Below are 13,272 nucleotides of genomic sequence, written 5' to 3'. Positions count from 1 at the left end.
ATGGCTGAACATCTTTGTCCCTAAGTAGGTCTTATTGCTAAGATGTGTGAAGTACAACAGAGTATTTTCTGCAATTCTCCTTTCTCCATTGTACACTTTAGGATGAAAAGAAAAACTTTTGTGGCAGTCATAGTGGCATTAAGGAAAATCACAATCCCAGATTTTGCATAACCCTCCTTTAAAACCTGCCCAAGGAGGAGACTGCTGTTTCTAACTCCCTTTAAAGTCTTTTCTGGTCACCTTACTTGACAATGGGGGAGATGGAAGACACAAGAAGAAGACTAAAGTGGTTAATAAGAAAGAAGAAATCCCAGGCTTAACGGGCATAATAGAGAAGTCAGTGACTGAATAATCACCAAGACAACTACAAATTACCTTTCAAAGCAGAAAAGAGGATTGCATTGCAGTGCCCTGTGTTATATTGGAACCTATCCTTTAACAGGCCATCTTTGCACCTCCTTTTCCATTTCCACCTCTCTGTTTATGTACTACACATTTTTATGCTCTGACGAGTACAGTCATCTGGGTTTAAAGATATCCAAGTGTTTTTGCATAATGTCCAGTTACTCTTTTCTAAAACTTTTATAATCAGCTTAGGTCTGCTAAATTATACTGATTAGACAACCTTAATGTCTGCTGTTATCTTAATTCTCTGTAGAGCAGACAACTGCCTTGAGGGAGGATATAATAATGTGTCTCTACCTATTTATGCCAATTTGGCTTGCAGCCTAAAACTTTCTTAGATAACAATTTAGAGTCAGATTTTCAAAATTAAGCCAACAGATTTGTAAGCACCTATACTTACGCTTGTCTCCAATTAAAAAAAATTACAAAACAGGACAGTTTTATGAGAGGATCTTCAGAGGTAAAAATGAGTGATAGATACCCAGCTTACAGTGGAAGACTTGATTAGAGCTGCTTGATATTAGCTTCTGTTTAAGCCTTTGAAAATCTCTTCCTTAACAGCCTAGTTCCAGCTGCCAGTTGTTATTCACACTTGTGCCTGTTACCCTCTGAGTGCTAGAGCAAAAAGTCCGGTGCTGAGATTGAATAATTCAGAAGTGATAATCATGTTTCAGGCAGGGCAGTATGACTTGTACAGACTGAATTCACATGGGTGAAGGGAGATTTACAGTAGGTCCATCACAATTTTCTTTCATCAAGAAAGCAAGTAAAGAGCTTGGAAAGAGCTTGCAAAGAGAATGGCAAAGGGCTGTGTACAGATGTGCCTGTTCATTCACACTGTCAGCATTCCTGGTTCTGCAGCCTGTGCCAAACCAACTTGGGAAGGGCAGGCAACACTGCTCCAGACTGCCGGCTCACAAAAAGCTTTCTACCATTAGGAGCTTATTTCCAGAATTCTGTCAGGCAAGAAAAGTAATTCATGCCCAGTTTATCATCCTCTGAAGACATTATAAATTACCAGCTAAACACTTTCACCATATCTAACACTACTCAATCAAACTGCAACAGCAATGATATCTGAAATGCACAGTAAGGGTCAGTCAGACGGTGGCTGCCTGAGTTCCTACTGCTCTTTATGGAATGCACTGAAAAGAAAATAAGTAGTAAAGGTCTGACATTTTTCCTCTGCAGGCGAATATACAGCTGCCAATACACCTACTTTACACTTCCTTTTTGTCTTTTTTACTCTTGTTCTGTTTTGGTGGACCCTTGAGAGGTTCAGAGTTGGAGTCAGATACAGTCACTTAATGGTCATTGAATAAGCTAAATCTAAATTAACACATGGTCTAAACAAAATTAAACAGCTGGTGGGAAGATTTTTATGTAAATAGGTGCATTGATACATTGTGTTTTCAGACTATCCATCAAGCCAGAAAGATGAATGAACACAACCATCTTCATGCTCATAACACAATAGGTAACTTATTTAGGACAAGAAGATGTGGTACAATAAAGAGATTTATTGTGTGACTAAAATTAAAATTAAATTCCTGTTAAAATATTTATGTAGATGTAGCTGAAATATTCTGCTTAGAGATAAATCAGAGGCCTTTGGCATTTCACAGGCATATCACTCCAATATTCTTCTGCTGCAAATTTACTGCTTACAAGATGTTAATGGCAGTTCAGTTTTCAGGACAGTCTCTGCAAACTATTTTTGCTCAGCAGGTAGTAGGGATTTGCATCCATATTTCAAATATTCTTCTATCTCATTACCGACTTCTTATTTCTTTGTGACTTATACCACTATAAAATCTGTCTTGCACTATGGGAAGTGTGATTTCAAAAAAGAAATTCTGTGTAATGAACATTCATCATATTCTTACTTAGTTTTTCTCTCATTTGACTTTTTTTCTTGAGAGACTGGATGAAAGAATGACATGGCATGCTTAATCAAAAATTTTTAAAAAAAGGAAAAAAGAGTCTTGTCTAAAAATCAAGCACTTTAAAAGAGTTTTAAAATATCGGGGTACTCTCAAACATGATACTCCATGTTAAGTGGTAGCATTATTTGTTCTGTTGCCTTCCTTTGGTTCAACTGAGATCTTTAAATAATATATGTACACTGAGAGGTGCATTTGCTTGGGTAAGTTAATTTGTAAGAGTTGTAATCAGTACAAATTCAGTAAGTGCTTTTTGTAATATGGCTGAATGCAATGAAGTGATTTGGTATTCATGCAGATGTCAGATGTAATTTCAGAGCTGTTACACTGTAATTTTGTAGCACTTAATAGAAATTATGGTGGTGGCAACTTTGTCACTGTAGGTAGGGTGCTCTTAGGGATTCTCTCATTCCAGCTCCCTCTTTTCAGGTGTTTGTGATGTAGTGTAAAGTTAAAACCATCAGTCTAATAAAATCAGGTTATAATTGATCAAACCCTGAAGAAGAGATAGACACAAGCAGCAATATTTTAAACCTCTAGTTCAGGTAAAAATGATGCCATTTTTTGTTCAATCTGTGATAGATGCAGAAATTCAGATCTACACTAGGTTTTTGAAACCTTTCTGCCTCATTTTATGCCCCCCTGCACTCAGCACACAGTATTCCAGTACAATGGAATGCTAGCCAAAGTTTGCTAGCCAGAGCTGGTTGCAGATTGGATTTCTAATCCTTCATCTTCTCTTGAAAACTTTTTTCTTTTTGATCTTTATGATACTCCCCATTTCTTCTGTGGAAAGGAAATAGCATGTTTGTACATTGGCATTTTTCTTTTCCTTGAAGCAAAGGTATTGAGGGAAAGAAAACACCTATTCAGATAGAAAAGAGTTCAGCTGTACAACAAGGAAAAAGTAATACAGTATTTATACTTGGCATTTCTAACCTTTAGCTTTTTGACCTGGTGTTGCAGGTGAGCTAGAAAAGCAGCAGGAGAGAGAGGAGGGTTTCACCACATTTCGATTCACTTCTTTCCATGCCTCTGGGCTGTTTGCAGTGCCTTCAGATCTTACGTGAAGGCTAAGCTCTGCAGTACATATAAGCTCTTAACACATGGTCTGCTCCTTGTGCCCTGTGAAAGCAAGGTTCTGCAGAATAAAAAAGATAATTTTATAGCTTGTGACACACCAGAAGATCTTTTATATCCATGGCAAGGCAGAGGAAATGCGAGATGTTCTACACTGCTCATGCCATGCATTTATATTCTCAGCTGGAGAGCCAAGTAAATAATTTAGTCCTGCCATCTCTTTTGAGATTAGTAACAAATAAGCACTGAACAGATGAGGCTGGTAAGAAATTTCTGATGCATTTTACCTACTCAAGCAATCATTAAATACCAATTTTTGATTTATTATCGGCTTAATTGAAAGCTTTGCAAATGCTGTGAAAGATTTTCCACTCTATTGCCACTCAGTAGAAAAATAAGTGTTGTAGGAATTTTCTGGAAGTCGTACATTTATGCTCATATAAGTTTCTCTAGTACATAATAAAAGAGTTAAGGGCCTCCTGAAGTGCTGTTCTGGCTTAAAGTGGATTGTATGCAAACTACAGTTTCAGACAGAAGCACGAGTTTTATAATTCTTTTTCAGTTTTGTCAGCACTGGTTTGTCACACCATATTCACATGAGATTTTTAAAGTGTCCAAACTAAACATGAAGAGTACATTCAGTTTGAAGTTTCATGTGACCCAGAATCAAACCTCTTTTTTTATAGTATTCAACTCTGATGAAATATAGGGTCATTTCCAGACTTAGAATATTAATCAAATAGGACTCTGCTCATGTTCTACCATTTCCTGGCCCTGGATGGAAATAAGCTACTCAGTTGGGTGTCATTTTTCCTGAACAAGTTCCTAGAGAGTCCTGAGGTATTCCACCAGAAAAGATTTTGTCAGGCTGTGACTGGGGAGTTTCAGCCAGGTGAGCAAAATACAAATTTTTAATTAATATCTACCACTAAACAATAAAACAAAAAATACACTAATCTTTAATAATGCTCTAATTCAAGCAGGTCTTATTGCTATTCAGCATAATTGGTAGATAAGATGTAAGAAACCTCTTCAAGAAATGCTGTACTGTGCTCTTCACTAATCTCCATTTATGCCACTCAGACTTAAATTCTTTGCTCTATAATAATCTGCATTTATATTTTACATTTCCAGAGTCAAGTTAAATTCTATCCCGGATTCTAATTTTACAACGTGTTTTGAAGAGAAAAACTGTACATATAAATATATTCCTTCTGCTGAAAGGTCTGTTACAGTGAACTACCTCTCCATGGCAAAGAATTCAAAAATTGCTCAGAAGGTACAGCAGTTTCTTCTCCTTTCTTCTTTGCTGTCCTCCTACATTTCCTTCCAGCATAAATCCAGTGGAAAAAGTCTGAAAGTATTGAGACTTGAAACCTGATTTCAGTGACACAATGGGATTCATCTTCAGAAAATAGTTTGAATCCATCTTCCACAGGAGATTTAATGAGACAAGTAATTGAGTGTGGTCTCATTCAGGTGACACAGATCCGTGCCGTAAATCAAATCTCTCCTGATGGGAGAGAGTTTTTAAAGTCCTTGCCAGGAGTTAGTTCAAGAAACAAACAGAGACTTTCAGCTTTCACTGCTGCTAGATAGTTGTTTATTAAGTCTTATCAGAGGAACAGAGTCACTAGCATGACCCAGACACAGCACAGAGCAGAGAATGCAGGAGAAAGCCCAATTATCAAGATTTGCACAGCCTTTTAAAGATAATTTAACCAATGGTTACTAAAAACGTACATTATTTTCACTTTCCTACCAATTATTCAGTAACACAGCTAGGAACTGCAGAATGTTTTGTCCAGTCATCCCAAATTACTTTTACTGCAGAATATGGCATAGTAGAAGGAGAAGAAGAAGGTTTGGAGAACAAAAATCCTCCATTTTGATGTTTTTGCTCTTATCTACAAAGAGAAGCCCAAAACCTCTAAATTTTTCACCCTGTGACAATCTTACATAGTAGTCTATCACCTAATTCACACTATTGTATTTTCTAGTTCTTGTCTGATCATTGGTAATTTTTCCCAAGGTTGGAGGTTAAAACAGTGTTGTTCAGGGGGGTAAAACCCTTCAAAACAGGTGGAGAAATATTCTCAGCACTCTGGGTTCCTACATTCACGTTACAACATATGGGATGGCCCAGAAGATTAGCAAACTGCCAGTGTGTTTGCTGGTCTGTTCAGGGATGTATTGGCCCAAGCTCAGAGAGAAGTAAAAGCCCATCACCTGGACTTTTCTGGTAGAGAAATGGCAGCAAAGAACAAATGCAAGAAGCATTTCTCACTTTATCATTCATACTGCTTCTAATCCTCTGCTGCTTTCTCTCCATTTTTCTGGTAGAAGGGAACTTTAAGAATGCTTTATCCATCTGCACTGACCCATGTCCTTCAGGACTGTAATTTCCATCAGTGCATGACCACTGCAGCCCAGGCTGCCTCCAATCCTGGTGTCACCAACTGGCTCACTTGTCCTGCTCATCATCAGGTCCAGTTTTGCAACCCCTCTTGTAGGGCTGTCAATTACCTGGCTGAAGAAGGTATCCACAGTGAATTCCAGGACTTTTATGGATTGCTTGTAGCTTTCTGTGCTGCTTTTCCATCAGATGTCAGAGTGGTCGAAGGCCCCCAGCAGGATGAGAGCCTGTGAGTGCAATGCCTCCTGTAGCTGGAGTAAGAAGGTTTCTTCAATAGGCTTGCCTTGAGTACATAGTGAATTCAGGAAGCTCAAAAATTGAGGTTCAGAGCTGTTTGAGGGACATCAGAGGAAAGAGGGGAAGAAGCACAATGTTTTAAAAAATATGAGCTACCATCATCAAGCAAAGCATGACTCACATTTTCAGGCACTGAGTATTCCTGGCTCACTAGCACAGAGAGCTTCTTTTCCCTGAACCGAACAAAACCAGGTCTGGAAAGCAGTAATCATTTAACCAGAATGGTTAAATATCTGCACCAAAAATAGTGCATTTATGTTCAGAAAACAGAGTACACAACAGAATGTCTGTTCTGTTCCTGACTTGACACAACTCTCTGAAAAGCAGGAGCTTTGATTAAGGTGCTTAGGATCCAAGCGGGCTGACACAACCTCACTTAAAGGTTGGTGTCATTCAACCACCAGTGCTCTTCTGTGGGATTAAACTGAGCAGGTTTTTGGCTGTTCATATATCTAAATCAGATTAACTTAAAGAGGGAGAGAAAAAAAGGCCAAATACTTTCTTTTTAAAAGTATTAACACCTCTTGCATGTAAAAAAATATTTTAAAATGCAGTAAACCTTGCAAAAGACCCCACAGAAACAGAAAGCAAAAAACTTATTTCACGGTTAAAACTAAATATTTTCTGAGACTGTTTACAAGCTGATCAAATAGCATTTTATAATATGTTGCTTACAATATTTGCTCCAAAGTAGCTATGTTCTTTTCATGCATCTAACTCAAATATAATTATATGAATCATGTAAAATAAGAATAATTTTTAGTCTTAGTATACAGCCAAAACTGACACTTAATCAGCTTTATGGGGGATTTCAGAATAGGATTTAAATGATAGGTGGACATAGTTTATTTAGAACAATCAGGGCAACAAAAAGGAATTCTGTCAAGAAAAAGTGTGCAAAAATTTATAGAAAGGTGAGAGATAGGCATCCTGAATGTCTCTGTGGGTTCATTTCCTGAGTGCATCATAACATTTGAAAAGAGAAAATGTTGAATTTAGAAATATGCTGGCTCAGTGAATTAATGTTATGAGAGCATATACCATTCAGTATGGAGAGACTTGGACCACTAAGAGGTTGATTAGAAGACAAGAGAGAGTGGAAAATTAAAACAGGATCAGAATCTAAACAAGAAGACAAATTGGGCAGTCCACTAGAATCTAAAAGTTTCTTTGAAAACTATTTCCTTACAGTCAGAGAACTGATTAACTGAAATTTATCCAGAAAATAGTTTGTTTCCACTGGCAGAAGCTGTAGTTGACACTTATCCTGTTCAAGATTAGTAACCAAAAATATAATCCTTTGGCACAGTTTCTTTATCATTTCATCCATTAGCTGTTGAAGGTAATTGGTCAATTAGTAGTGCCAGATGGGATTCCAGTGGGGAATAGGAAGATAATTCTTCTTTTATTTATTTCTGCAAAGACGTGTGTGTGTGTTAGAATCATGATCCCTATTAAAACACACAGATGTCTTTGTATAGATTTGTCTCCTTGGCAGAGTCTATCAGAATTTCTATGTAGTTTGGAACAGTGATCCAGGCTGTTGTCTTCTGCCTTTTCAGTGTTAACACTCCAGCTACTTGTCACCATCATTTTGAACCCAAATAGGAAAACATGGAATAAGATTTATTGGCCATGTCTTGTCAACCCTTCCCTATTTGAGCTTTTATATCTTCTTTGGATTATTCATGTTGAATTAAATATGGTTTTGAAAAACAAAATAGTATTTCAGGAAAAAAGACACTCCATCTAGATGAAGGAAGATTAATTTTGAAATTTGCACATATGCAGAAAAAAATGGATGGCCTTTTCTAGACAGAGCTATTGGATAATACCAGGGAAAAAAAGATCTATCTTCAGAAAATAATGTAAAATTTTTCAAACTAGCTATTGCTGTTTTTTTGTGAATCAACCACTACCACAATACAGAGCACATTGTGATAGAGCAGTAAATGATCTGCAGCTACTTACTATAAAACATTAGGTCTTTCAGCAGCTTCTAAAGATTTCTAACATTTGAGATGTATCCTTTCATGTTCAGTGCAACCAGGGGTGTATATATATATATATATATATATATATATTCCTGAGATGCCCACAACATTCTGGGAGTAGAAGCCATGCACCTGCCTGGAAAGAGGGCTCGGGACACCCCAAGGCATCTCAGGTAGCACGAGAAACCCTTCTTTAGACATCTGATAAAAGTCTCTGCAGTCCTTGGGCAATAATGTGTGAATCACCCTTGAGCTGCCACTGCATGCTCACTGATAACAGCAATGAATTCTTTATGGTCATTTGAATTCCTGTCCGTTCATGCTCTGTTTGTAAAAATTACAATTTCTTGTGGTAATTCACTGAAAGTCACTGCCTGACAATGAATCTGCATATTTCTTTATGCAGGAATGCAAGCTGTCTGTTGAAACAGGCCTTGAATTTCTCCATCTAATCCAAATAATTTTAATAATTACCTATCACTCAACTTTTTGTATTTAATTTATATTTTAGCTTCAACTTCATGTCACTCAAGTGTTTCCTTCAAAGAGAAAATATCTTGCTAGCAAGAGTCTATTTTTTCCTCTTCCTCAAGCTGTAATGTTCTTTAGCTATTTCCATTATCTGATATTCTGCAGCTAATGTTCATTTACATATCTGCAGAGATCCTGGAAGGGAATTCAACGGAGCTTGCAGCTAAGCCATCCATTTCCTTCAATCAGGATGGAAAGGAAATTGCTTGTGGGATAAGGTCTATTGCTGATCCTCAGAACTATGCCAAATACATGCTGAAAGTGAATGGTCACCTAATTTTGATGTATTCCCTCATTTGTGATATTCAATGCTCTGCTCAAAGCAGCCTGGAAAGGTTAGAGGCCACCTGTCAAGTAAAGAGAGAGATAATTGCTGCTGTATTACACTAAAGGAGCCACTGGGGCTGAGTTCTGTATGTGCATGGCAAGTCAGCTGCCTCCCTGGTGTAGCTCAACTGGCATGTTCATCAGCAAAGGGGACTTTTTCGTCTGCCATCCACGATGATAATCACAGATGGGGAAATTTGTGTTACTAATAAAGAAATTATAAGAGGAATACATGCCATTTATTAAAAGTGTCAGTTTAAAAGGCAGCGGATATTACAGCAATACATCATTTGTTGACCCCAAAGTCTATTACTGTGCATGCTAAGAAAAGACATTTCTATTCCTTCAGGCTTTCATAGCACTGTGCCATTGATTTAACATTAAATATGACTAGTTAGCATTTTGCTTCTTTCATATGGCTTGCTGCCGAAAAAATTTTAATTCTTGAGCCCTAAGTGAAGCAAATCAAACTCCCACCACACACTCCGAAAGATCAGCTCAGTTTCTTAACCTGTATATAAGAATCCCTTCATTCTTATTTTTTATGCTAGGTTATTCTAGCTTTAAATTAACATTGTATTGTAAGGGAACAATTGCATTCTCTCTCTTGATTCTCAGAAAAGGGATGTATCATGGGATCTAGAGAGATAGCCCTATTCTTTCGACATCATGGGTTGATTTTGCAGCATAGGGAATTAGGAAGGGTTCTTATGATTTGGCCCCAAAAAGACATGGTGCCTACAGTAATAACAGGCAACATGATCGATTTTTAACTGAAAAAGCAGGTTATTTTTTCCAGAGTGATTTATGCCCCTGTGTATATCTCAGGTAGTGGATTCAGCTGTTTGTGATCCCAGACATAAGTTTTACATCACCAGTGCACAGATAACCTCCTCCACCTTACCTGCTGGACAGCCTTTGAACCAGCTCATAGTTGGCCACAGTGAAGCACTGGCTATTTGGCTTATTTGTGGATGCCTATTTTGTGGGAAACAAAGCCATAGCTTCTTATCCCTGATAAATTTCATAAATGGATAGGCCCATTTCCTCATGTGGTTTATCGAAATCCTGAGAACAAATGAGCTTACAGATCTTGAAATTAATGTTGGAGAAAGCAGCACTGAAATAAATAAAAAACCCCATCACTGATAGATTTCGCTATCATTAAATTACTATTTTGAGCAAACCCTCCATCAGCCAGAGCTTTCATTTCAAGGTGATAGTCAGGATTGGATGTGAATCCGTCTAGCCCAGGAATATGATATATACCTAATTTTCAGGATGAGATAATATGATCTTTGGGAAGGGGATTTTGATATTAGGTATAACATTCTCTGACTTTGGGTGAGTTTTCTCCAGCCAAGGTGAGAAGAAACAAAAACGAGCTAAAAAGAAGTGTTTGTCTACTTGTGCATGTGTTTGCATATGTATGAGACAGTTTTACTCATCTGTTTGACTTTAAAGTTAGCTCTATGTCTTGCCACAGATTCTGCACCAGATTTCTCTCCTTAATTTTGTGGGGTTTGGTGCTTATATTGGTCTTGGACACTGCAAAATAGTTATAAAAACCTCCTAGCCAGATTTAATTCCAAATGGACCTTGGCCTTCCTTGTTGCATTTTTATGTACTCTGGCAGCATCCCTATATTCATCCCAAGTGGCCTGTCCCTGCTTCCACATCATTTGTATCTCCTGCTTAGGTCTGAGTTTTGACAGGAGTTCCTTGTTCAGCTGTGCAAGTCTCCTGTCCCTTTGGGTCACTTTCTTGCCCATGGGGATGCACCACTCCAAACTTCTAGATAACAATTGCTTCTAGTTTTCCAAAACATGAAGGTGGGCTAAGAGGAGCAGAAACTAAGACAGAAGCCAAGTAAATATATTGTGAATTTCATTAGCAGATACTAAAACTTCACTGATATTATTGCTGTATTTTGTTTCATATTCTGGTAAATCACTGTTTTTTCTCGAAACTAACCAGAGTATCTGGTATTTTGTTTTAAAGTTTTTATGCACAGTGTGCAGTGGAACGTGCTGAACATGACTGTGGCTCTGACATTCACACTGTGCAAAAACATGACAAGCTATTACATCCCTAACTGTCTCAGCCTGCTTTGTCTTTAAAATGATGATGATAATCCTCCTTTCCCATTCGGAGCCTTTCTGATTTAAGCAATAAGATCTTTTTGGATATAGACTACCCATTAATTTGTGCTTGTTCAACACTGCCACCTCTACTGAGATCTACAGAGACTGCCACATTTCTAATAAGCAACAATAATGAGACAACATATACTAGGCTTGTGCTGACAAATACACACCTTCATTCTTATTCCTGAGAGGTAATGCAGCTTCTTATGTGTTCATCATGCCAAGAGCACAACTAAAATATGATTCACCCCAGAATTATATAGATAAAACCTTTGTACAAGTCTTCACAAGGTCATATGTTTTATGGAGATAGATGGAAAAGCTGTTGTTTTTTCTTTTTGAATTTGTCATGACAGTTTATGAGTTAAATCCTATATTGTATGAAATCTTTTCCTGGGAAGTGGGCAGTAAAGAACCAGGCAGGTGGCATTTTACAGACTTATAGGATTCAGCAGCTGAGCCTACAGTCAGATGAGAGATGAGAGTAGCAAAAAGGCCTGCTCTTCTTTGGCAGTATTATAAATGGATAGAGTTACTGTCTACACGGGAAATTTCTTTAAATCCAGAGAGCAAATCAGATTAGAGGCTAGCATAATTCTTTCTGGATGAAATCACATTCTGTCCATAGAAATTCTGTGTGATAGATTTTTATTGCTAAATGCTGCTGTACGGAGACATTCAGCACTGATGCCATTTTAGGGAAGGCATTTGAAGGCAAAAGCATTAGAAGATGGTGTTGGGCTGGTATAGCCCACCCAGAATCAGCCTGTTCTTTTCAAAACTGCTTCTCAAGTACAAGATGAAAGGGCAGGCAAAAAAAAACAAAAACAGTGAAGCTTCAAGAATACTTCCACTTAATAACAAGTCAAGCAAAGCAATCATCTTAAAGGATTTTTTTTGTTTGTTTGTTTATCCCATGGAAGAAAGTGAAAAAAAAAAAAGGCTGAGTTGTCAGGACAGTAAGTTGGAAAGCTTAGACAGACTTTGGAAAAGCAAGGCTTAGACAACTTCTGCCCTCTGTCAAAATGATTTTGTTTTTAACGTTACTCATTATTCTCTGTTGAGTAGGAAGAAAATGGTCTCAAATTTTGCTAAATTAATAGTCCTAGGCAGATGACCTGTGCAGATAGGAAATTTCTAATTAAATTGTTAAAAAATTATGATAATAAAAAAATATATTAAAAACCTTGTAACCTTGTTTAATCTAATCCAAAAAATCTTCACCTCATTCAAATATTGCATATGATGTCATTAACTTTTTTAACTGTATCTTTAACCAAGATGTTAAAATTATTTTGAGCAGGGTTTGTCTTTCTATTACTGGTCTATATAATACAAAGTACAACAGATGTATAATAGGTCTTAATAATATGAACATCTAAGCTGTATATACATATGGATCTCTTCTGTTCCTCATTTGGTTTATATGTCTAGCTAAAAAATGAATATGCTTTGGAAAAATGGCAGGAGATAAGAACAGACAATGGAGTAAACTTCCCTTCTTGTGCCAATCCTGCATTTTTGTCTTATTTCCCCCCAGAGCACAACAAGGATGATTCACCAAGGGCAAGTCAGTATAATCAGAGAAAGTATCAGCTGTAAATAACTATACATATAAACACATTCATATATCTGCCTTTATTTGTGAGTTTTTCTCCTCCAGATTTGCAGAGTTAAGGAAAACAGAAATGCTTCAGAATAGCACTCACACATTTTCCATTACTAGAGCTGTGAAAATATGCTGACAAAAATATTTTAGGAAAAGAAAACCATTCTTCTGAAATGAAAACAGATCTCCTGTGGAAATTTCTATATGGACTGGAAATAAGTGTTTTCAGTTGAAAAATGCAAACTTACATTTCACTAAAAGGTTTTTAAAATAGGAGAGTTTAAATTTTATACAATAAATTTTAAGAATTTCAAATGGAAAATGCTTTGTTCAAATTTTAGCATGTTATCTATGGTGCTTTTGTAGAAGATTCTGGCTCCAAACTGGTCTTGTACTTTATCATAGACATTTGTCCTAAAAGGAACTGTGCAATGGAAGTTAAGTAGACAGCAGCTATTTTATCAAAGATGTTCAGTGATGACCTATACCCTACTCTCTTGTGAAAAATGTCTGCTCGTTTTTA

This window comes from Aphelocoma coerulescens, chromosome 5 (assembly GCF_041296385.1).
Source record: "Aphelocoma coerulescens isolate FSJ_1873_10779 chromosome 5, UR_Acoe_1.0, whole genome shotgun sequence".
In the NCBI taxonomy this organism is placed as follows: Eukaryota; Metazoa; Chordata; class Aves; order Passeriformes; family Corvidae; genus Aphelocoma; species Aphelocoma coerulescens.
Note: the sequence above shows the minus strand (reverse complement) of the source record.